The 22,062-nt window shown below is 39.9% G+C and overlaps 2 long non-coding RNA genes across 2 annotated transcripts; one reads left to right on the top strand and one right to left on the bottom strand.

The window, feature by feature from the left end:
* Positions 1-9,651: 9,651 nt before the first annotated feature.
* Positions 9,652-10,242, bottom strand: LOC119661169. The gene is made up of 2 exons (XR_005250560.1): positions 10,095-10,242; positions 9,652-10,017 (listed from the first exon to the last, which is right to left on the bottom strand). It is a non-coding gene; the product is annotated as an uncharacterized LOC119661169 (long non-coding RNA).
* Positions 10,243-18,725: 8,483 nt separating this feature from the next.
* LOC119661545 lies at positions 18,726-19,656 on the top strand. The gene is made up of 2 exons (XR_005250590.1): positions 18,726-19,348; positions 19,411-19,656. It is a non-coding gene; the product is annotated as an uncharacterized LOC119661545 (long non-coding RNA).
* The last annotated feature ends 2,406 nt before the right edge of the window (positions 19,657-22,062 follow it).

Genomic DNA, 22,062 nt, shown 5'->3' with positions numbered 1-22,062 from the left:
TTAAAGGAGAGCACTTTAGGTCGGTGCATCGGCCAAGAATGGACTTAGGACCAATGTGACTTTCGGAAATCGTGGAATGAGATGTCCATCATTTCAAAAGTAGCCTAAACGGCAGTACAGTACTCCAGCTCAGCCCTGCGATGTAAGCTCTCTCATACAAGCGATAATCTGATTGATTACTTTGTCTCATGTGGAGAATTAACCTCCATTTGGTATTTAGACGGGTAAACAATATGAGATCATCCAGTATAGATGGCATTCCCACCGTAGTTCTCAGGCATTTACTGGATATTGCTATTCGGAATTATTGCATATGTTTAATAATTTATTGAACAATTCCTTCTTTCCAAGCCAATGGAAAATAGCCCGGGTGTTCTCGATCAGTTTGCTAGCTTACATCGGCAAGGTGCCTGCAAGGTTTTGGTATTGAAAGCCTTGAACAGGCATATTAAGAGGAAGGAATTATTGTCGAATGGACAACTCGAATTTCGATTTGGACATTCGACAATACATGCAATAACGAAGGTAACGTCTGATATTAACTGGCCGATTAACAATGGTGAGTGCGTAGTCGCTTGCCTTATAGACATGGAGAAGGCCTTTGATACCATCTGGCTAGATGGCCGGATCTTCAAACTTTTGAAGAACGAGTTTTCAATCACTTCGCAGGGATAATGCATGCTGTACGGCAAATTCTTTTTTATCACAAATGGAGATCTCACTACTAATAGAGAATTTAATGTTCTGAATAGATTACAATATTGCAGTATTTGCCGGAGAATTACTTAAATTTTATGAGTTTAATAAATCTCCGTTGGTTTCCTTCGCTGATTTGGTAGAAGGTACCTGAAGTGCAGGTAAACTCCAAAAGCTGTTCAATGACATTTAGTTCTTCACGAACAGCTGGCGGATGAAAATCAAAGCGCAAAAATGTGAACCGCTTCGTACGGCAGTAAGAACTTGAAAAGGATTTGGCAGGAGATTTCCACATTGTCGCGAATGAAGATGATTCTAAGCATATTCGTCATAAGCAGTGCGTTGAATACCTGGTTGGGCGTCTTGACGAACGTCTTCAATTTAACGAGCAACTTTAACGTTGAAGTTGCGCTGGAGAACGCTCGTAAGGCATTCATGTCCCTTCGAAGACTATTTTATACTCCACATTTTAGCCGAATGGTTGAAATCATTTGCTACCTTACTTTTGAGTGCTAGCCAGATGGAGATAAGAATAAGGATCTTTGAAAGGAAATGTTTCCACGCTTACACAGGACTTAACAGGACTATTTCGTCAAATTATGAACATTATGAGGTGATGTATGTAGCTGCTGCTGTGCCGAAAACCAACACAGTTATTGTTAGATTGATTCGGAATCATATAGTGCGATCCGCTTTATATGGTGAAAACCCTTGGGTTTCACAGCCGTTCTACCCAAATGACGGATATCTCGGGAAAACTTTCACGACAGGCTTCATTTCTCCCGAAGCTTTCGTGTGCCTGGATAGGAGCGGCTTAGGTCTTGATACTGCCGGTGAATGGTTTATGTTTCATATATATAGGCGAGTCGTCGACAAGAAAATAGAATATCCCCGGGACTTGACTGCGGGGTCACCGGGATTCGACTGGGGATACTCCAGATCGATGCTAATGTTAAGCGGGATGAGAAGAAAAAATCCAGCGGGCGGGCACAGTTCTCCCACTTATCTTATTGTGGTTGTATGTAAATAATGTAAATATTATAAGGGCGTTACTTTACTTTCACGTCTGGTCCTAATCAATTAGATATTCCATTATATTGTTGTGTACCCAATTCGCTCTTCATTCATCAAAAAGAAGAAAAAACTTTTAAAATACAAAAATAATCATATCTTTGGATACACGTGTTATTCAGTTTATTAGCTTCAAGGTGAATAAGAAGATACAGATAAAAATAAATAAACTTAAATTTAAGGTTATAATGAAAAGAAAACAAATTTAATTTTTTAAATGCCTAATAGTGACTTTTTCTGTTCCTCCTATACCGGTATTTCGAGGACCAATTATCCTCTTCCCCAGTGAGTTTTTGTCTGAACTGCAGCTTGTCCTTAAATACCTAAATCCAGACCTTAATTGCTAGCTAATTTGACCTGACTATCCCAAAAAGCCAACTGTTGACGTTTCCTAAATCACTGTTAATCCTTTTTTCAAATTTTCGCAGTCATTAACCTCCTTAGTTACCCTGAGGCTATCCTTCGTTATTGTATGTTTCTGCTTTTTGCTTTGCCAGATTTGCTCCCTTATATGTTCGTTGGACCTCTTCTAGCTTGCCCTATATATGATTTTTCACAATCTGTGCAGGTGATGGGATAGATCCGCTTTTCTCGTTGCCTTCCTTGGGGTCCTTTACGCTTCCTAATCGTGTCTTCAGGTGATGTGGTCTGCTGGTGGATATTACTTCAATGTCGCGTTTCCTTAGGATGTTTCCACCTGGTAGCTAATTTAGGAATGGATGGTAGGAACTCGACGTTTTTTAAATGGCCCCGTTTGGGTAAAAAATGTCATCAGGTTATTCCTTTCCATTTTCGTCATTTTTTTACTGACTAATGCTTCTATGGTCTTTGTGCTGAACCCATTCTTTTTCGCAGTTTCAATAATGTAGCGTTTCTCATTGTTTAAACGTTCCCCTGATAAAGGCGTGGTTAGCATGCGATGGAGCATTCCGTTGCGATTTTTTGTGAGAAGGAGTGTTGTGATGTTGCTGGGATGGTTTTCTCCTTGGATGTTGGTTTTCGATAAACGTTGAATTCGATTTCTCCGCTGTTGTTGATGATGAGTAAGTCCAAGAAGAGTAGCTGGTGGTTGTATTCGACTTCCATGGTGAATGTAATGCTCATGTGGATCGTATTCAATTTGTTGAGTAGGGGTTGATTTCGTTTCCCAGTTGCACAAATGTCGTCAACATATATGTCACAGAATCTTGCTCCATAAAGATATCGCTGCTAAGTGGTGATACCGTATTACCCATATTGATGTCCCCTATGGGTTTGAACTATCAATTCCTGAACGCGAAGTAGCTTTCACTTATACAAAGGGTAGCTAACTTCATATATTATCGTACCTTCGTTCTTCATTCCCATAATGATTCGTCTATATTAACTAGTTTCCCTCTAACTATGCTAGGTATACTAGGGCAGAGGGCTTTAATGTCAAATGAAACCATACCTTCCTCATCCAAAAGTGTTTCCGTGTTTCGAAATTTTTCAAAGAGTACTTCCCTGCTCCTTACAGTTCGTTTTCCTTTTGATACCCCTAGTTCATTGAATTCTAGCAATAGCCATCATGCTATCTTCTGTGTTGGAAAATTTATCGCCGCTATGACTTCACGCATCTCTTTACCTGATTTGTATATTTTTGGTAAACATCTGATCCGAAGGAGAGATGGGTTTGTTGTCGTGAGCACTACTGGGTTCTCTATTACGATTGAGCATTTTGTAGCGTTTTTCAATTCATTTTTTGGAGTCCGTTAGTGGGTTTGTCCTTGATTCGTGGAAGTTTCTGTTTTCCAGTTTTTCCCTGACCGCTTTGTCGTTATCATTTCTGTTCATGAAAACATGTTGTTTCCTTTATCGGCTTGGAGATAATAAACAGGTTTGCCCTTCAATTCTTTCTTCCATGCTCCTTCCCTTCCTTTTTACTGCTTTTCTATTATTCTCGGTACTGGTTTTCGTATCCCTTCCTTTTCCTTTTCGTATTTTATGGCAGTTTCAATGTCGATCATGATCTCTTCCCTTGGAATTTTATTGTTGCGGATTACATAGTTGAGGCCATTATTAAGGAGCAGTAGTTGTACGTGATTTCTACTGGCTTTTTGTATCTTAAAAGCGTTTTCTCGTTAGTATCACTCGTTTACTTCGCTTTTCACATTCCTCTATAGTTCCTTTCTGTCCTGAAAATTGTTTACTTTTTTATAACAATTATTTAAGTTTTCCTAGCATCAGTTTTTGGCGTTTTTCTTCGTCACCAAGACACAGTTATTTTTCAATTTAATGTATTTTGTTATATTAATTATAGTTTGGTATTTATTAGCATGGTGTTCCGAGGTCGAATAACAACACCACCCAGAATCCTCTCTGATAATCAGGTGAGAGTTAACACTGAAGCCATCCACAGCACAGCCGTTCGCAACACCCTATAAGAGTGAAATGGATGCCGCAATAACCCCAGTTAACAGAGATCCTGGAGATGAAGCATCAACAAATGATCTTCACAATCACCTGAAGAACGTTATCAAAAATACGGCCACAAACATACTTGACCTCAGCCGCAAAAAGAGTCGGGATGGGTGGGGGGGGGATTTGGACCACCACCTTTCATACGACAGCCTTGTGCTCTAACCACTCAGCTACTCGGACACAAAGATGCATTGATAACATAAATAAATCAGGTTTTGATTTAATAAAAAAATATGCTTTTATTTAAAAAATTCATGCTTCAATTTGAATAGAAACAAATAATAGCAATTTTCAAAAATATGAAGCGAAATTGGCTTAGCTAGAATTAATTTTCAAAATACCGAAATGTGATTGACAGTTTTGAGAATTTTGAGTTTCTAAAAAGTAGTTCGGCCACCACTTTTGTTAATTTTTTTAAATATTCAGTTTTGCAGTAAATGAATTAACTTTCTAGGTATCTTCATGCCCGAATCCCACCACCCTTCTAAAATTGCTATTTTTAAGTTCGTTACTGATAAATATTGCCAACTATTAGCTCTTGCTCAAATTCCCTAAACTTTTTCGATTAGGTTAGGACCTAAACTTCTGGCTTTCCAATAAAAAAATTATTTTGAACCAAACGGAAAATTTCTTTGATGTTTTTGCTACATGAATAGTATCATTAACTTGCTGATATATGAATTCTATGTTATTAGTGGATCATGTTCTAGTCCAAACTTTCATTAAAACTTTCAACCTACATTTTGTTTGTTATAAAATACAATTACAGCTTTCCATAATAATAACTAATGATCCACGCACTTCCGAAGGTGCAGTTCAGTTTTGAGGGATCATTTGCACGAAAATTCTACCAAAAGTTATTATGTCCGTCGGGTCCGTTCAGATTATATTTTAACTCATGTGAAATAATGACATTATACCACTTTTTCGTCCAAGCCATTTGATTTTTTAGATAATCCAATCTGGCAGCTTTATGAGAAGATGTAGGCTGGGGTTTTTGCCGATTTTTTTCCATTTGATGTTTTTATCGTTGCTTGAAATCTATTCCACTCGATGCTTTCTAGTTGAATATTTCAATTTTGGCATAGTTTGTAATGTGCTTAACATATTTTTAGTGGCTTTTTTCTTGAAAATGCTCATTTGTCGGCGGCGTACCTTCATGTCTCCTGCAAATTTGAAATGAAAATTGCCGTATTTGTCTCCCAGTTTAAAAGAATTTTGTATCATTTCCTCCAATCTATTAATTCGACGACAAATTGCACAATTTGAAAATCCAGTCCAATCAAATGAAAGGGCTTTTGTTTCACACGAAACCTTAAAAAATGTTGGAAGTTGATTTTTTTTGAAAAGCTGCAAAATTTTTTATCTTGGTATTTTTGCTCACATTCAGGTTAGCATTCTTAGAAAATAAGGTAACAATATAAAATTGACTTTCAGCTTTGAGCTTCAGATAAAAATTGATGTGGCTACACGTTCCGCAGTTGAAAAATTCTTGTTACGACCTTGAGCGGAAAAATGTCACGTAACTTTTTTATTTTTGGCCTCCATTTAAAAAAAAAAATCGAAAGTTCTTTCGAATATGAAATGCTTTAATCTGATTGAATTCCAATTAACTTTTCCTACTGAAAAAAATCCCAGAAATATACGTGAAATATAATTTCCCCCTTAAGATAACAACAAAAAGAAAAAAATGAAAAATTTGCCATCCGTCGCTGGCAAGAAAATTAATCAAAGTGCATTGTTGAAGGATGCCAATACTGAACCCGAAGCCATAAATAAGTTTGGTACAATGATCGCAAAACCTTATGGAGTATGTCAAGGCTCGACATAAGTGGACCATCCTATTAAAGATCAGGTGTGTGACATTGCGGTTGTGTAAATAGAAGTACGTGACGGAATGAAGATATCTAAAGAAGGACGAAAACCAGCAGAAACTGCAGAGGTTCAACTAACGCTAAAAGCACTCTTATCTAGGGGAAGCTCCAGGATCCTTTTAAATGCATCAATGCAAATTACATCAGGTAGAAAAGAAACTCCGTAGTCCCGTAAAAAATGAGAGACTCTTAAGGTACGACCCCATCTACGCTACGCGACGCAACGTGGCCACAAACTGCACTGGCCGTCAAAATATCTTTATATATTTTGTAGGCTGGAATACACATTTGGGCGACACTGCACGACGCAACATTCAGCCAAGCGAGGAGAAGCGACCAAGTTGCCTGACAAAGAATATTTTGCAGCGCCGCATGTCATTTCCTTATAATGAACTCAGGTTGACTGCTATGATTTTTCAGTTTTGGTTTGTATCCACCTATTAAAATGTCAAAATATGTAGTTGTTGGTAGTTGGCTGCCGCGCTAGGAATGCCGCGGTAGTTGTGGTGAATATAATGTCGCATCACGTAGCGTATCTCCGCAATGAAGCCGAGAAAATGAATGGAAAAAGCTTCTGGGTAAAGCATGATAGTTGTCCAATAGAAGACTATCAGCTCTCACGGCAAAAGACGACAAGGGCATTGAAGGTTTCACTTAGACTAAAGTCAACACAAAAGAAAGCTGTAGCAGAGAAGCCGATCCGATGCGCTTATCATAACGAAGAAAAGTGATCTGTCATGCGCCGATATTCTGCGCATGGTCTAGATCGACACCTCGTTGACGGGTCCTAAGTGAAAGTGTGAACCGTATAAGGCAAACAAAGAAAGTCGACTTACTGCTTAAATTTAAACCAAGCAAAAAATAAAAAGACCTGCAGAAAATTGTGTCATCACTGGGGAAACGGCAGAAATCAAACTGAGTAAAAATCAAGTAGTCACTGAATGTAAGAACTTTGACGACATTACTACGAAGCAGGGAATTTGCCAAACTCTACGGTCCCAGCTAGGTATACAATCAATTCAGAAGGCTGATATTCTACGACTATGGAAGGCATATGGCAGCACGCGAATTGCGTCGATAAGTCTACCTACTTTATCTCCCGATCGGCTGGGTCCTCTGCAGGTTACAAGAGCAGATTTCACGGAAAAGATGCTTTAGGTGTCTAGAGTTTTAGTATATAGCCGAAAACTGTACAAGTGTACACGATAATTCCGAGCTGCGCCGATTTCTGTTCGGCAAGCAAATAAATGACATCCACAGGGCACACATCACAGACAGAAGCATATTTCCGGTGTTTAAAAAAGTGTCCAACACTATGCGCAAATGAGGTTCTTAAATCCAAATTTGAACCTGCCCTCCCAGACGATAATTGAAAGTAAAATCGACATCGTCATTGTCTGCGAACAGTACAAAGGACCTACACAATCGAATTTGTTTCTGTCAACAGTTTCCGAAGAACGGAAATGCGGCCGGCGGTAGATGGCACATTTGTTAGTGATACTATAGCCAAAGATCTCCAGTGGCAGCTTAGTGAAAGTTACACACACAGTGACCATCACGGCGGCCAAATGATTTCTCTTCTTGGAGGAATAGTCCTTATCTGCATGTTACGAACTAGCCAGATTTGCAAACACATGCAAGATCTTTCGTAATGCAGTATTCACTCCTGAAATCATTGCGAACTGCCGCATCTTCCACTTCTCTGACCACCGCAATAGCAAATTCCCCCTTGTTGCGGCGTACACTAGGCTGGACTTCTCGGGAAATCGCTCGGTATCCGAGTTCGAGCTCGTCACGTCCGCTGTCACTTGCAGTAGTCAGTAGAGCCTGCAACCCTCCCCTCTCAGTTTATTTATCCGCTTCCACGATTCTACAGTCAGCCAGATCTATGACACCCCTTCGGGACGTGTGCAGCACCTGAGTATTGATGGCGGCCCAATGCTCATCGGTATTCTCATGTGGGTTACCCAGTAGATCTGCCGTTCAATCAGTAAAATAGCTCTTCCACTGTCGAGCGACAGCTGGGTCGTATAAGCGGTCGACGTTGTACTTAAGGCTCCCCAACCCTGCGATCACTCATCACTATCTGAATATCACTTGTAGTAAGTTTCCCCTGAATCGCGTTTAATTGTTCGTAGAGAGCATCCTTGTTCACTATACCAGAAGTCTCTGTTGGTGCCTAACATTGTACAATTGTGATGCTCCTTAAAGTGGATCGAAATCTTGCAGTTAGAATGTCAAAAACTGGCTTCCAGGTCAAGAGCGGTAGCCGTCAGAAGTAACCCGACACCGGATTCGTGTATGTTACCACTTGGCTTTCCCGGGTACAATAGCAAATTTCCATTAGTTTGACAAGAGTGAGGGGGAGTACTCTCCACTGTCCCTCCATCTTACTTCGCTTAGGCCCAGAATTTCTAGTTTATATCGTTGGTATTACCGCTCCAACTTGAACATTCTGAAGATGCTGGCTACCGTTGTCAAGGAACGTTCTCACATTCCAGAAACCAATCGTTTTCGGTGGCGAAAGGTTGTTGCCGTGAGGTCAGTTCCTACCCGAGACGTTGTTGACGTTAATTACTTGCGAAAAAATGTCCATCCCTCTAGTCCTCTTTTACAACAACCAGGGCAGAATCTTAACAATGAAGAAAAGAAATTTTTAGAATCGGTAAACAATGCGACAATTTATTTTTCCGAGAAAGGGATAAGTTTTCTTTTATGGATTAACAAATGCGCTGTCCGCTTGTAACGTGTGATGGACAATGTATGTATGTACGGATAGCGTATTAAGACGACATAACTTTTTTTTCGCATCATTGAAGGAACTTGTCGGTTTTTTAAAAAAGGTTTCGCGATAAACTAAGAGAGCGACCCTCAAAATCGAGGTCGACAAATCAAAATTTTTGTATAGGAAGATGCGGTCAAATTTCCGGTTTTATTATTCTATTTCCAGTTTTTTAGCTTTTAAGGAATTCTATCTTCCGAGAATGTATCGGTTTCTATCCCCTATGTCGTTTAGTTTCCTCACTAAGTAGTGGAATAGATCACAAGTTGCTTCTCTACATATCGCATCAGGCATGTAGAAGGAGAATCTTTTAGTGGTGAAAATGTGGTCTAGTTTAGATGTCGCCTTTTATGACTGTGCTTGTGTAGGAAGTACGCCGATTTTATAACTAGATTTCTACTGCTTAAGATGTCAATAAGGATGAATATCGTCACGACTTCTTGTCGTTATTTGAAGCCTTTCGTCGTCCATAACTTTCCTATCGCCGAACAATATTTCGGAAACATCCAGAAGGAATGTATCCTCCTTAGGCTGCTGTAAGAATGTTTTTTCTTTCTAACGGTCATGCAAAAAGTAGATATTCAGATGTTCTAAGGTAAAGCGGAATGTGGATGGCCCTTTCAGATATTTTATTGACCCATCTGTAGCTAAGTATTGATAATTTCATTGAAGTTAGATAATGGACAATTATTTAGGGAGCGCTAAGGGAGGTCTTGCAGGTATTTAACTGAAACCCATAAAACATTATACCAGTTATACAAAGGATAAACAGTTATAACAACAATGATTGCCGGTAATAGCTAGACTTTATTTTATAAATATTGTATCATATGCCAGGTGTCTATTCCTAATTCCATTTCCATTCCGAATTCAAGATTTACATAGTTCCGGGTGCTGGGTCCATATTCATGGCAACAGCTGACTTCAAATGTCCTGGCATAGGAGCAACATGTTCAACTCCTGGCGTTTTTGCCATATATTTCGCTTCCATCCCTTTCATCATCATTGGAGCCATCATCATTGATCCGCCATGGAAAGACCTTGCCCTCCTGCCCCGGTGTAAGTTGCAAAGGGAAACATGAAATTAGGAGTCATGAACATTTGACATTCAATGCCCACGAAAAGTGCCAAAAAAGTGAGGACAACGATGAACTGAAATTGGATAAAGGACATATGTTAGCTAGTAAATTTGTAGTGATAAATGCATAAATTGTTGTTTTATAATTTACCTTCATTGCTTTGACGATAGAAAGATAGCTTTGAGTTGGAGAGAAGCGAACTGAATCTGATGCTTTTTCCAGAAATTGACTGCGTTTATATAGAACTTACTTTTCGCTCAATGGAAAGGAGAAGGTTTTAAAAAACTGGAGCAGTAAAAATCTACACCCAGCGAAATAATTATATGTGCAAACAATTATTTTGAAATTGATAACAAAAGTGGTTTTATTTGATTTTGTTTATATTTTTATTGAAACAGGTTTAATATAAGAATACAAAAAATAGATTGCCCTTTTTATTCTGTTGGCTCTTTTAGTCAATATAAAGTGAAAAAATTAAGCTCCGAAGGAAATATTTATATGTGCAAAAGTAATTAGATTATAAAAAAAATAAGAAAGATAAGCTATAAAAACAAGAATTGATATTTTAGTATTTAGTATGGTCTCCATTATTATAAACCACTTGACTTAATCTAAATGGCATAGAATTAATTAAGGAATGGAGCGTAGAATCGTCGATTTTGGCCCATTCTTCCTTGAGGTCCTTGAGGGTGTCAAATTGGCGGCCATTTTATAGACTTGCTGAGAAAGAATACTCCACAAATTCTCCACTGGATTTAAGTCTGGACTGACATCAGGCCACTCCAATAAAGGCACATTTTTGGAAGCAAAGAATTGCTTTGTAAACTTAGCAGAATGTATTGAAGCGTTGTCCTGCTGAAAAGTCCAGGACTCACCATAAATATCTTCAGCAAAGTCTAACAATACATCGTTAAGGAGTTCCACGTACATCTGCGCGTTGACTTTATGCGAAATAAAGCAAATTGGTGTCTTTCCATGGTACCCGAAACCTGCCCATACCATCAGAGATCCGCCGCTGAAATTGCGAGAGTAGCGCGTCTGTCGTGGTTGTCTGGAATCTCGCCAATACTTTTGGGAACCATCTGGTCTATCCAGATTAAAGTTTTTCTCATCGCTGAAGATGACATTTCGCCACTCTTCGTGCCAAAATTATATTTTTCAGCGAACTGGAGACGTGCCTTCTTATGGTGAGGGAAGAGTCTGGGTTTGGCACTGCGGTTTTCATATCGAATGTTACTGCTTTCATGTAAAATTGTTGAATACGACGCCTAATCACTTGCAGATCCAGTTCTGCTTTAATTTGTCCAGCACTCATGTTTTTGGACACAGCTAGGCGACCGATTTCCCGTTTGGTCCTATCACAAACCATGGGTTTTCTTCCACTTCGCTTGATTTTGGCATAATTTTCAGAGTCGTCCAGAAAGTTTCTAATCGTATTCCGATGGCGATTAGCTCTTGCAGCAATTTCCCCAATTTTCATACCAGATTCATGAAGACCAATTACGATCCCACGCTCATTTTCCGTCAGAGTGGTTCCACGTGGCATAGTGCTTTAAAAAAAATTTTTCTGTTCGAAAAATAACTATTTAATCTATAAATATAAATTTACCTTCTTCTTGAATTTCCTTACTGATTAAATACTCACAAAACGTAATTACTTTCACACTGCGCGCTTCAAAACACTATCGCTATTGAAATGCACATATAAATATTTCCTTCAACAGACAGACGCCGCCGCAGGTTTTTGTTAAATAACCGTACCGCAACAGAGCGAAAATGAAAAAAACCGATTGTGTTAAGAAACTACACACATACACGAAGTTATCTGCGTACTCAATGAATAATAACAATTATTATAAAAAGAAATCATACCAAATATATTTTGCACATATAATTCTTTCGCTGGGTGTAGTATAACATCTTTATGAAGATTACAATTGTTTTAAAATTAATAATTCATAAAGCTTAATAACGCAGTTATACATGCATATGTAAGCTATCAAAGCTGATTTGCTTAATCAAATCGTTTCTGTGCATGCGTCCAGCCCAATAAGTTGGATTCAGATGTTCAAGTGCTAGTTGATGTCCGCACCATGAACAGATTGCTACATTGAATGGTATCTACTTTGATTAGTGTAATGAGTTATGTCAACTAGTTTTCATCAACGGAAAACAGAAATCTGAATAGAAAAGTAACAATTTTCAACTTCTGACTGATTTAATACGGTTAAACTACACAACTACAAATCAACACTTTTTATTTAATAATTATAATTAACATTAAAATTATGACTAACTCAGCGGCTACTTTAAAGTAGACACTAAACTTAACCGAAGATATACCCTAAGGACTAAACCAATTCATTATTAAGGGTATAGATAGAAAGAAATGTGACAAAAGAAACCTCCCCCACATGGGTGGGAGCAAGGATAGGATAGGAACCAAGGTTGGATGAGGATGAGGGTCGAAGAGGCTTTTTTGTGATTCAACGAAAAAAGTTCTCATGGATGGTCTGAATCTGCATACAGGGCCAGGGTAATAAGCGGGTTGGGGTAGATGTGACATTTGGTTAAGAAGTTAACGGTGCATCAGGAGGGCGTCGATGCGAGGAGTTTCTTTGCTCTTATATATATATCAGAGAATCGGTCAAGGATCTTCTACTAAACAAAGTTTTTTATTCAGGACGGCGAACAATTGAATCAAAATATCAAGCCGAAAAAGCAGAGGTTTTGTCAGTTATTTGTAACGGAACAAATTAATTTTCGTGGATATTCGGGCCTGTATTACAGGAGATAGTACAGGGATTTGGAATATGGGACACATGGAAAAGACCGGAGTTCATTACCAGCCTCAGGTTAATGATTTCAGTCAGGAGTGCGGGTGGAATTTGAGGGTAGAAAGTTCAAAATCGAGTCCATAGTACCATATAGGGTCGAAATTTTTTCTTAGGTGTTGGAACGCAGGCCACTTTTGGAGCTTCCTAGTTGACATCAAGCAGAATGTTCATTTTCATGGGGTCGCATGCCCAACCCAGAATTCATTTCGACACTGAGGAAGATAAGATGAAGATAAGCCTGCAGATAACGGGGATACAAAGGTTTCCCCTTTATTTGGGATAGGTCGTTATACATGGAAGTATTCTGTGCCGAAACAATATGAAACGGAGAAATTGGTCAGCTTGCCCGCGGGCATGTTGTTCAGGAAGCAGAAGTGCAGTGGATAGGTGAAAGTGCAGACGTGGATTGGTGGAACTGATTTGTTAAGGAGATCGCCCTTTCCGACTAGGAATTGTTTTCAGGTAAGACCGCGGTTTTCTGGGTTATTCGCCCGGATGAGAAAATATTTTTATATTCTCCTAAATATGCCAGGCTTTAGTTCAATGTTAGAGATGTGTTTGTAGAGATAGTCAGTATGTAGGGTTAAAATTCCTCCTGATCAATCTATATTGCATATTTCTTGACTGGGGTGGGAGGACTGGAAAGAACAACGTTTTGTATGTGGGGTATGGTCCTTTGTATGTGATATGGTCGAGAATATAATTGGCGAATGAAATCAGGTTACGGTATATTTCAGGTTACGGTAGTTAAGGAGGCGACCCGAAATTATTTCAGTGCATTGTCGGATTGCCTAATCGATGCTGTAGTGGGATCCATGTTGTTGGATGAGAACAGGAGCGAATTTAGAGTGGATTTTAAGGATTAACTTTCTGCAACTGCGAAACTGAGGGTGGTGTCAGAAAGTTTGATATTAAAGAATACAGTACGATATTACTTATGTCAGAAACTGCTGATGATAGGTTGGTCCATATATACAATTATTGCAATCCAATATTAAACCCAAAACTGTGAAAAGCGGTGATTCTAAATACAGGGAGATAACCAAAATTAATAGTTTATGCATAGTCAGTAATAATACGGCTTTAAGCTAAGTTATACTATAGTATGTCGATCGAGCCATAACCGACAGAAATTTTGTGATTTCAAGGTGTTTCAGCCTAGCAACTGGTATTAATATTCTTGAACCTACTTGAAGGTGTCATCACTCTCTTAATATAGTGAATAATCTCTCTATGACCCTAAGGCTCTTCATTTTGAAGCTTAAGCAGTCCACGTCTCGATCTTTAGCGAATCCTCCTTAATATTCAGCTGGTCCACTTCCCTGTTCGATCCTACCCTTTTGGCGTCTATGGTCTCCTGGATGCTCCTGCTGTAGCTTTTTCAATTTAATACCAAGTGATGCTGCGGGATCGTTACAACAATACGGTGATGTACGCCAATCGCTTCTATTTTTCACCTGTTTAGGAATTCATCGTTAGGTTTTATGTTGAAACGAGTCATTAACAAATTCAAAGGTTGTTATAGTTTAATAGATCCGAAGCTTACTTTCGCTATAAACTTTTCTACTGTTTATCCTTTTAAAGACCGATTGGTAAATATTTTTTGATGGCATTGCTTTTCACTAAATCCAGTTCTTCTTACAGCAATTGTTACCACTCCATATTCGAAGAGTATTTGTTTTGAATTATCGCGATAATTCGCTTAGTACATCCACTTGACAATCCGTAATTTACGCATACTAGTAATATTGTTAAAGAAAGCGCACTGTGTCTTAAAAGAATTTGTATGCCTTTTTACTGATTATAGTATATCTATTAACAATAACCGACAGGAATTTTATTATATTCCTCACTTCCGAGGGTGTCAATCTGGTATCTCGTATAAAGTATTCCCTCAGGTACCTCAACCTACTTTCACAAAGGCCGGATACTATTCCAGAAGTTGGAAGTTTAATCACTATCCTTACATAATCTATGAAAAAGTGATAATTTAGCCGGTAGTGATCAGTGAGCATTACTATTAGGATCAGGCTTTTTTTACTAAGGTTTGAACAATTTTTGGGCGCTTGAGTTCATATCCCCATGAGCACCCTGAAATTTTCATTTCTAGTAAGTTTGCTCACCCGTTTTTGTCCGTTTTGAGTGTGTTCGCCATGAACCAATTTGTGACTCCACAGAATAGCACTGGTCCGTGTAGCGGCATCTCTGCTCTTCTGCTTGCCAGCCTCATTACCTTCTAACTGAATGTGGCCTACAACCGAGAGTATCCAGACCCAATTGAGCGAGTCGAGCGTGTTCAATCTGTTATAGCATTCTTATACCAGTTAGGAATTTACCTGATTGGACCTAAGTTCCTTGATAGTCGCTTGACTATAGGTTGGAATACCAATGTACAGGTCCCTGCAACTCCTTTCAAGGCTGAGGATGAATATTTATCTATCGCACGTACTTCAGCCTGTAATATGCTAGTGCGTTACCCATTAGTTCAAGTGCATTTTCTTGTACCAATGACCCCGGCGACTGCTCCCTCGACTGTAACGGATTTGTAAGGGTACTACCACGGTTTCCCAGTTTGCCCTGTTGCTCTAACGTATTTAGAACTTCTTATCGAAATCAAACCTTGTTGTCATTGTATCCTTGGTATGAATAATTCGAGGTACCGCCTAGAAAAATATCAATCTTTCTTCGATTTAGGCAGCTCCTCGCCTCACTGGTACCTCCGGATATTGTTTGAAGATTGTGTAACTGTTTGGCTGTTGTGGTGAGTTCAGTTCAATCTGCTAAGATTACCGACCCATTGGTAACAATTGATCTTATTATCTTGCACCAATTACAGTGATTCGTAGCCCAACTTGTATGACATACAATATGGTATCCTCATATTTACTTCTGAAGATTAGAACAATGTCACCAGCGTAACCCTGGACCTGACGGATTGTTAGCTCTCCCAGGAGTTTATCTGGTTCATTAATTACCATGCTCCACAGTAGCAATGATAATACCCCACTCTGTTGGCAACCTTGAGTAATGTTCAGTTATAGAATTTTTATTTGCCTACTCTAGTATTCTGGGCCATTTAGAAGGCCAGGATGTTTGCCATGGGAGAGCACATGTCATATCTCGTTTGTTATCGAACCCTGCTTCGATGTCCACAATCAATCACAGTTCTACATCGGTTAGCTTGATCATCCTGTCCGTGAGTGTGCTGATATGGATGTCGGGGATTGCGTATTAAAACGTTAGTTCGAATTTGGTTGTTTATGCCCACCGTTTGAGTACAAATAATTTCAAGCAAATTGGTCTGAAAATTACCATGGAAGGTATTCTTTTTACTCCTTTTCTTAATGAAGTCCATTTTTACCCATATCCATGTTCTTGGTATATATTTCGATTATCTCCCTTAGAAAAGGTCATAAGCTGATTTCTAGGCCCCCCTGGATAGCGCTGGGAAAACAGTTTAAAGGTTCCCACTACCTATCTGACTCTAACTTCCGAACATAACCTTTTTCATCATCAGTGGCGTAAAAACCGGTATCCAGTCCAGACCTGCCTTAGTAAGGAACTCCAGCCATTCCGATTTTGTCCGAGGTTCAGCTTTTTTGCTAATTTCTAGTTCACCTTTGATGGCAGGTAGAAAACAATAGGCTTTCGTGAAGAGTTAGGTCCGAGGGGAAATGAGTTTTCAGGAGCGGATGTACTCTGTCCTCTAAATAGATAGAAATATTGCTTTGGTTTTGGCTATATTTCTATATAACCTGAGTGTTTCTGTTGTTTCTGCAATCCCCTCACATAATTAGCAAATACTGTTCCGTTTTGCTTCCCTAATGGCGTCGCTATACTTTTTCAGTGCTCTTTGTACCACTACTAGTCCCCGATTTGGTTCGCCTGTTTGAAGGGCTTTGGGGCCTCTGTTATTACCTTGACGAGGTTCCCTTTCCCCTAGAGTACGTCCCTTGATGATTTGACAATATTAGCCAGAGCGTGCATCGATAATAACCCTGTTTGAGCTCCTCCTCCTATGTTTCTAGCTCTATTTCACTTCTGATGTTGCCTGGGATGACTGTTCTTCTAAGATTCCTATTCTATTTGCTTCATAGCCGCTCTCAATGTCGAATCTAATGATTCTGTGATCCTACATAGTGAGCTCATCCGATAATTCTTGGCCAAGCCACTGATCAGAGTTTTCTTTTCAGTTAATACCCTTTGCATGTTGTTGGTTGCGAATACTGTTCTCTACCTTATGTATTTCTAAAATATTGCAAGGATGAATTTAAAAAGGTACTCATCTCCCTCTCCGGTTTCGCGACTTGTTTTTTGGTTGCGATTCAAATTTTCCGCCCGACAAAGGCAAAAATTTCGAGCTACAATTTCCTCAAGCACCATTTCGCTGATTGAAAAAGGGAAAATTGCGGAAAACCAAAAGCAATCCTCTGGTTGATGTGAATCCATTGCGAAAATCCCACGTTCTATTTTTCACCGTGTCATCCCTTGAAATCCGAGAGACTCAATTTCACAGAGGATGATGACCCAACCGCCTCCCAGCGATCCGAACAAAATCTCCTTTTACGGTAACTTAGCGCGTTTCCGGACAATGTTTAACGAATTTCCCCAATTCTTCACCTCTTCGTGAGCCATTTAAGAAATATTAGATATTTACAGAATAGAAACAAAAGAGAAAATGAACCCGAAATAGCAATCTCACAACAAAATCTCCGACTTTGATTCACCGCGATCTAAAATCCTCCCTCTAAGTTGGTAGCACGAAAAGCAGAACTGTCAGTTACTTGGTACACGATCTGAATCTCAACCAAAATGATCTTTTCTCCCCATCAGCCGTCTCCCTATCAGCTGGTCCCGCAAAATTTGTTTTTGAACTTCTCGAGTTCACCTTCCCAGCAATATGCGCAGCGGCGTTGACGGATGTGGCAAAATATCCCCTTTATCACAATCATTCGCCCGATTGCATTCAATAATGTGCAATGTTCACCTAGGATGCATTATTAACAATAAAATCCCACTTCCGTCACGAAGCCGCGGCCGCTACACTTTTTAAGAATGATGCAAGCTCTTTTTCTTTGCAAAAGGAATTTCAAATTACCTGCATGCCTTCTCCTTGCGGATGACTGGCGTACCCAGGGTTTTTTCAACCAGTAATATTCCAATGTTATCCTTGGATCTGCCCTTGCAACTACTGTAGATGCAACTTTTGCATGGTGGGGTTTACCAGGAATACTTACTACTGACTAATGTTTCGAGCTCCATCATTTCCTTTCCCATGACACTTTGGAATATCCAGGTCTAAGTCGTCCAGCTTCTCCCCTTCTGTGTGTAGCAAGTCTTTGCTCTGTTCTACCTTTCAGTCTCTATGGGATTTGCGATTCGTTCGAGGATCTGCCACCCTTCTTGCTTGTAAAAACTCTCAATAATACCGAATAGAAATCCATGTTTTGAGTGATGAGTAGGCATGGAAATTTTCTCCGTGCCAATCACTGTGGATTTGGGAGGGTAGACTGTCGCCATGTGTGTCTCTAATATTTTACCATATGTCGACAGCTCTGTTTCTTTCCAGTCTGGCTATTTAGGGAATATATTCCTAAGCCAATGCGTCGTACTCCATCGCGGCAGTGTACCACTATAAGACCTGATCGAAAGCATTGTCTTCTTCAGTTTCCTTCTGGTTTCCGTCTTTCCTTCAAATAGCGCAGATTCGAACTAGATGCCTGCCTCCTCCCTGACGTCTGATAAACTGACCTTAGAGATACTTTTGCCGGTCCCTGATTTGAGCAGGAACCTTTGTCGGTTGCGGTCCTCGCAGTAGCCAATGTTGATCTTGATTGCACAGCTCAACTTTCCCTCTTCTTGGTTGTAGTAATCTAGCTTTCTGTATAGAGGAGGTGAACCCCCGCCTGATGGGGCAGTTTATGGGCGGCACGGGTCTCGCTTGTTGGTTCCCTTTCGATTGTTTTGTAGGAGTACTCATGTGATTCCTATCAGTATGAGGGGTGGATTCGTCGTGACATATGCAATCGCAGCAATTTGTAAATTTGAACATCCAACAATGAATCGGATGTTTTGCACCGTACTCTCGCTATTTTTATTCTAGGATAGCTTTACCATGGGCTTACCATCTTCATAGCTCGTGTGCTACAAAAGAGTGCAAAAGATCGTTACCAAAATTAGTTTCCAACATTTTCCCAAAGGAAATTCGCAGCAGTAAATTTTCTAACAAAAAGACAAAACAAAAGAAAGATTTCTCTAAATAATACCAATAAACTGAATCGCCCTGTAAGCCGTGGGTGTAGTATGTACATACTGACATATGAGGAAATTATGAATTCGTATTTGCTGTTAATCCCATTGAGTCTGCATAATTAAGCTTTTAATTCTTTGCATTTATTAAAAGATATGTTATCAACTTCAACTATGATTTCAAGGAAAACAGGGCATCAAACTATGTAGCATGCAAATATCATCTTTGCTAAGTATAAAATCCACGGGATCCTCACTAGCAAGTAACAGATCTAATCCACATATCAGTCAGTTTACCTCCAATTTACAACTATGAAGGTAACATTTCATAATGCAATAATTTGATATATTTTCAGCTAACATTGTTTTTCGAATTTCAGTTCATCGTTGCAGTTTGCTCCTTGTTGTCATCGTAGCAGCTCATGCTCAACTTTTTGAGTATTTGCCAGGAATTAGGGCCTTCACTAGATACGATAACGATGGAAAGCTCATCGTGGACTCATTGTACCCAAAAGTTCTTAAGTCGACGATTTCGATCTGATCAAGGATAGAATTATCTTGTAAAGGATTTGATAAAATGATAATGGCGCAATTTTACAATTTTAATAAAGAATAGCATCAAACAATTCAAAATTATTTTTATCTCGAAGAAGAGAATGATTGTCCAGTCGGTTTTGTTAGTTGTTCTACAGGACTTTGAGGGTTAGAGCAAGTGGACTAATACACTGACTGCAAGCAAGCAAACAAGGGTGTTTGCTTTCTCGAAACAGAAATGTTTTGCTGAGCTGAGGAGATATTCTTAACTTCCTGTATGTACTAGATTTAGCTCTGCGATGTTGTTTACATAATATGCTGCCTCAATTTCAGATACTCTCTTTTAATACTACCCAACTCAGGTTTGTGGCGATGTATTATAATGAATACTACCCCCAGTAAATAGAAGCATATTCCAAAGAGGCGAAGAAGAGAATAATATCAGTTACCCCACTCTATTAAATCTTCCCTGATGTTAATTTCTAGGAGCTCTCGCGCCAACCAACGACCATAATCGACGTTGCAACAAAAAAGTGATCATTCGATTCAAAACGCATCGGAAAAATACAACAGCGTCCATTTGAGTAGACGGCACAGGTCCTTGCCCCAGAAATGATCAAAGGTTCTTGACGTCTCGACAGCATTAAGACAGAAGCACATTAGTTAGAAGCACTCAAATCCGTACCTACTCCACAAAATGTTGAATCTCCTCCAAGTAAGACGGAGAAGCTGATAATGGTCCTTCGCAGGAAATGCATGGATATCTTTGTTCAATAAACTCGATGGCATGGCGCCAGAACGGAAGCACGATGAAAATGGCTAAAAACTTTTCTACTTTGGTAGCCCATTTACTCAATATGGTTCCGACATTACCATCTCTGAGGATTTCCGTAACTTTATTAAAAAAGCCGATTGATGAAGCTCACTTATTGATTTTCACGGCATTCACACCACAAACAGATCAACCTGATGCCAAAAAGACGCCTTTGGCAACTAATCAGCACAGAACTGTAAAATGGCTGTCGATCATTATGGTATGTTGTTACTACCATGATCTGGCGGACTCTGCTTTTGACGTCAAAATACTCCGAGATTTCATCTCTGTGGAGCACGTGACATTTTGGTTCGTATTTTTCGCTCTGATAATAGTTATTAGTTTCTCTGGAATGCCCCTCCTACGTAAAGCACTCCATATACACTCCCTGTTCATGCTATCAGAGGCTTTCTCGAAATCCATGAAGGGTAGGTGGAGCGAAGATCTAAATTACGCACACTATTCCAACTGATCCATAGGTGTAGATGTTATCAATGCGGGAGGATGCGGAACGGAAACCGGCCCCGCTCTCTGTCGATCATGCATTCGAAATGTTCTGATGCGTTCCATCACTGTTTCAACTATTATTTTTGCAACGACAGGGAGCACGAAAATACCCCTCCAATTGTGACTCTCAAAACGGGTCCCCTTCTTTCTTTCTTAACGATCATCCCCGTCCCCCACTCCCCGAAAAAAAGTCTGCATTAACAAGATTGCCTTACGGGTCGAAGCAATAGATGAGCAGTAGCTCAAGGTGCAGCGATAAATAACTCTGCGAGACCGGCAAGCCCAGCGCCTTGCTCCGTTTGAGTGCATTGATTCCCGACACGATTTTCTCTCCAGCTTGAAGGAACAGTCCGTATCCGCATGTTATGGTGACTAGCCATTTCATTCACAAGAGGAGGAACCTCATTGTATGTGATACGTCAAGAACCGTGGTGAAATGTTCTTTCCACTTATTCAGTTGTCATCATCGTAGATGAGAAGTCGATCGTTGACGTCTTTCACAGGACCATCGAAAAATTTCGGACTACATGCAGCTCTGTTCGTGATGCGGTATACAGTTTGAAATCATTACATCTGCAGCATCCTCCGCTTCCCTGACCACCGCAATAGCAAATTACTTCTTGTCATAGCGTACACTACGCCAATTTCTCGAATTTCGCTCGGTATCGGAGTTCGAGCGCGATTCCGCAGTTGGCCAGATTTATAACGACCTGCGCAGCACCTGAGAAAAAAAGCATGGCAGCCCAAAGCTCATCGATATTCGCGTTAGGATATCAGCATATCTGCCGTCGGACTATCATATAGGTCGTCTCCCACTGTCGAGTGACAGTTGAGTCATACAAGCAGTCGATGTCGAACTTTGGGGGTCGCAGCTCCCCACGCTGCGAGAAAGTGACAGAAGCGAACGTTAGCGACCATCAGATGATGATCCCTTTCGAAGTCGATATCAGCGCCTACTGTTGTTTACGTACATCCACTGACAATTCCTAAATCTACTGCGATCACGAAGTGGTCGATCTGATTGCTCGTACGGCGTCGGTCAGTTGAAATTGACCTTATGGTAGACTCTGTGCCACCAATGACGAGGCGGTGGAAGTTGCAGAAATCCATGAATCTCCCACCATTACCGTTACGGTCGCTAAGACCATATTTTCCCATCACAGGCATCCGAGCAAAG

The sequence above is a fragment of the Hermetia illucens genome, chromosome 1, assembly GCF_905115235.1.
Source record: "Hermetia illucens chromosome 1, iHerIll2.2.curated.20191125, whole genome shotgun sequence".
Classification (NCBI taxonomy): domain Eukaryota; kingdom Metazoa; phylum Arthropoda; class Insecta; order Diptera; family Stratiomyidae; genus Hermetia; species Hermetia illucens.
This window is presented reverse-complemented; position numbering and strand designations above follow the sequence as displayed.